Below are 4431 nucleotides of genomic sequence, written 5' to 3' on the forward strand. Positions count from 1 at the left end.
CCAGTAAGACTTTACCTATTGAGTCTACTGAGTTCGTAATTCGGGTGTCAAATCCCTTGGGTCGTTACGTGCTTGTCGACAAAGTGTGTAAGAAATGTCCCCTAGTAATTCGAGGTTCCTGTTTTCCGGCGGACTTGATGCTTTTGCCGTTTGATGAATTTGATGTAATTCTTGGTTTGGATTGGTTGACTGTGCATGATGTGGTTGTGAATTGCAAGAGCAAGACTATTGATCTGAGGTGCGCAAATAACGAGATAATCCGAGTTGAGTCTACGGACTTAAAGGGGTTGCCAGCTGTAATATCATCAATGTTGGCCCAGAAATATGTAAGAAAAGGGTGTGAAGCATACCTTGCGTATGTACTGGATGACAAAGAGTTAAAAATGAAACCCGAATCTGTGCCGGTGGTTTGTGAATACCCGGATGTTTTTCCCGAAGAATTACCGGGTTTACCACCTGTTCGGGAGGTAGAGTTTGGTATTGAGCTTGTACCTGGGACTACGCCGATTTCGATAGCTCCGTATCGTATGGCACCAACCGAGCTAAAAGAGTTGAAAGCTCAGCTGCAAGAATTGACGGATAGAGGTTTCGCTCGACCTAGTCTCTCACCTTGGGGTGCACCAGTATTGTTTGTGAAAAAGAAGGACGGAACCATGAGATTGTGCATCGACTATCGTCAGCTGAATAAAGTGACAATAAAGAATAAATATCCGTTACCGCGTATTGATGATTTGTTTGATCAACTAAAGGGGGTCTCAGTGTTTTCAAAGATAGATTTGAGATCGGGTTATTATCAGTTGCGAATTCGAGATTCGGATGTACCCAAAACTGCTTTCAGAATGAGGTACGGTCACTACGAGTTCTTAGTGATGCCGTTTGGGCTCACTAATGCCCCTGCGGTATTTATGGATTTGATGAATCGGATCTTCAGACAATATTTGGACCGGTTCGTAGTTGTGTTTATTGATGACATCTTGGTCTATTCAAGAGATGAGACCGAACATGCTGAGCACCTGAGGTTAGTGTTGCAAATTTTACGGGATAAGCAGCTATATGCTAAGTTCAGTAAGTGTGAGTTTTGGTTAAGAGAGGTTAGCTTCTTGGGTCATGTGGTATCCGCATCGGGTATTCGAGTGGACCCGAGCAAAGTTTCAGCCATACTTAACTGGAAGCCTCCGAGAAATATTACTGAGGTTCGGAGCTTTTTGGGACTTGCCGGCTACTACCGACGGTTTGTAAAAGGTTTCTCGATGACAGCCACACCAATGACGAAGCTACTTCAAAAAGATGTTAAGTTCGAATGGACGGAAAAATGTCAAAAAAGTTTTGATCAACTGAAAACCTATTTGACTGAAGCTCCAATTCTAGTGCAGCCCGAATCAGGCAAAGAGTTTGTCATTTATAGTGATGCATCCCTACTTGGGTTGGGTTGCGTATTGATGCAAGAAGGTCGAGTTGTGGCCTATGCGTCGAGACAATTGAAGCCATACGAGAAAAATTACCCGACCCATGATCTTGAACTAGCTGCCATCGTATTCGCTTTTGAAAATATGGCGACATTATTTATTTGGTGAGAAGTGCCATGTATATTCGGATCACAAAAGTCTCAAATATTTGATGACTCAAAGAGACTTGAATCTGCGACAAAGGCGTTGGCTTGAGTTGTTGAAAGATTACGAGCTTGTCATTGATTATCACCCGGGAAAAGCTAATGTGGTTGCGGACGCCTTAAGCCGGAAATCACTGTTTGCTTTACGAGCGATGAATGTACACTTGTTAGTTCTATCCGACAATGTGTTAGTGGCAGAATTAAAGGCCAAACCATTGTTGATTCAACAAATTCGTGAAGCTCAGAAAGTCGATGATGATTTGGTTGCAAAGCGGGCTGAATGTACTCCGAATACGGAATCAGAATTTCAAATTGATGATGACAATTGTTTGAGGTTCAGAAGTCGTTTGTGTGTTCCAAGAAATTCAGAACTCATTTCGATGATTCTGAACGAAGCTCATTGTAGCCGAATGTCAAATCACCCGGGGAGTATGAAAATGTACAACGATCTGAGACGTCAGTTTTGGTGGCATGGTATGAAACGAGACATTTCCGATTTTGTTTCAAAGTGTTTAATATGTCAGCAAGTGAAGGCGGAACATCAAGTGCCTACGGGTTTACTTCAGCCGATCATGATACCTGAATGGAAATGGGATCGAGTCACGATGGATTTTGTATCTGGGTTGCCAGTGTCGGCAAGTAAGAAGGATACGATTTGGGTTGTTGTTGATAGACTGACTAAGTCGGCTCATTTTATCCCCGTACGTACGGATTTTTCATTGGATAAACTAGCTGAATTGTATGCTTCTCAGATTGTGAGATTACACGGGGTACCGATTTCTATTGTGTCGGATAGAGATCCGAGATTCACCTCACGATTTTGGAAGAAATTGCAAGAAGCTTTGGGCACCAAGTTGCATTTTAGCACCGCTTTTCACCCCCAAATGATGGTCAATCCGAGCGGATAATTCAAATACTCGAGGATATGTTGAGATGCTGCATCCTTGAGTTTAGTGGTTCATGGGAACGGTATTTACCTTTGATTGAATTCGCTTACAACAATAGTTTTCAGTCAAGTATTAAGATGGCACCTTACGAGGCTTTGTACGGTCGAAAATGCCGTACGCCATTGTTTTGGACCGAGCTCGGTGAAAGTAAAATTTTCGGGGTGGATTTGATTAAAGATGCTGAACAAAAAGTAAGAATAATTCGTGAGAGTCTGAAGGCAGTATCAGATCGTCAGAAGTCGTACGCGGATTTAAAACGAAGAGATATTGAGTATCAGGTGGGAGACAAAGTGTTTCTTAAGGTGTCGCCTTGGAAAAAGATACTCAGATTTGGCCGTAAGGGCAAATTGAGTCCGAGATTCATTGGGCCGTATGAGATCTCCGAACGAGTTGGCCCAGTTGCATATAGGTTGCTTTTACCCCCTGAACTCGAAAGGATCCACAACGTTTTTCATATTTCGATGCTTCGACGTTACAGATCCGATCCTTCACACGTAATAAACCCTCCGAGGTCGAAATTCAAGCTGATATGAGTTATGAAGAAGAACCGATTCGTATCCTAGCTTGTGAAGTGAAAGAGTTGCGAAATAAAAGGGTTCCGTTAGTGAAAGTGTTATGGCTCAAACACGGAATGGAAGAAGCTACTTGGGAACCTTAGAACTCTACGAAAGAACGATACCCAAACCTAATACCGGTAAGATTTTCGGGGACGAAAATTTCTTAAGTGGGGAGAGTGTGACAGCCCTAAATTGACCCTAGTCAGAAATTGGTTTCGGGACCACTAAACCGAGTCATAAAAAAATAATTAACCGTCCTAGTTGATGCTCATTATATGTACTTATGCATGTGTGAAATTCATGTTTGAATTTGTTAATTGTAAGTGAATTTAGTAATAGGACTTATGTGAGAAAATTTAGAAATGTGCTAGGCAAATGTAAAGTGGCCTATTAATGCATGTTATAGAAATGGTGGGTTTGCATGTCAAATTGCCCAATATTTGAGCTAGTGGCTGGCCATGCTATGAGTGGAAACATGTCACAAACATGTTATGTTAGTGATGTATGTTAGGAACAATAAAATAAGGAGTATGGGTAATAAAGAAATGGAAAAAGGAAAGAATGTGTGTGATTATTTCTCCCCCTCCCCATTGATGTGAATGTAAGAAAGAAAACAAAAAAAAGTGTCCATCTTTTTTCATTTCTCTTGGCCGAATGTTCTAAGAAAGAAAGAAAAACAAGTTGTGTTCTTGGTTCTTCTGGCCGAATTGAAAGGAAGAAGAAGGGAGTGAAGCAATCGGTCATCTTAGGTCACTATTAAGGTAAGGAAGTTTGTACTAGCTCTTGAAATTTTAGTTGATATTGAGTGAGATATCAAGTGATTTTTGTAAACCATGTTGAAATTTTGATTTTTGGGGTGAGTATGGTTTTCGGCTATAAAAGATTAATAAGGGTGATGGTTGTGTTTCATGCTAAACTTAGATGAATAATGGTAGTTTGCTTACATCTTGATATCTATGAGTTCCTTTCTTGGTTCTACCATAGACCCACGAAGTATATGTTTATTTGGTGTTGTTGGAGGTTTATGATAGAAGCTAATGAGTGAGAGTTTGATAGATACTATGAGGTTAAACTTCATGAGATTGTAAGCTTGTAAGTTGGATGATGAAATTCATGCTTTGTGAAGGTAAATGGTGTAGAAGGAGCATCGGCCATTAAAAAAAAGAAAATTTATGATGAATTAAGTTGGAAGCTATTATAATGTACTTGTGCATTCGGGTATGGGATGAAAATATATGAGATGGTTATAATCAGCCTTGTGATTCGGCTCTTGCATATATATATTTGCACATGATGTATTGGTATGACATATATATAT

This window comes from Gossypium hirsutum, chromosome A06 (assembly GCF_007990345.1).
Source record: "Gossypium hirsutum isolate 1008001.06 chromosome A06, Gossypium_hirsutum_v2.1, whole genome shotgun sequence".
In the NCBI taxonomy this organism is placed as follows: domain Eukaryota; kingdom Viridiplantae; phylum Streptophyta; class Magnoliopsida; order Malvales; family Malvaceae; genus Gossypium; species Gossypium hirsutum.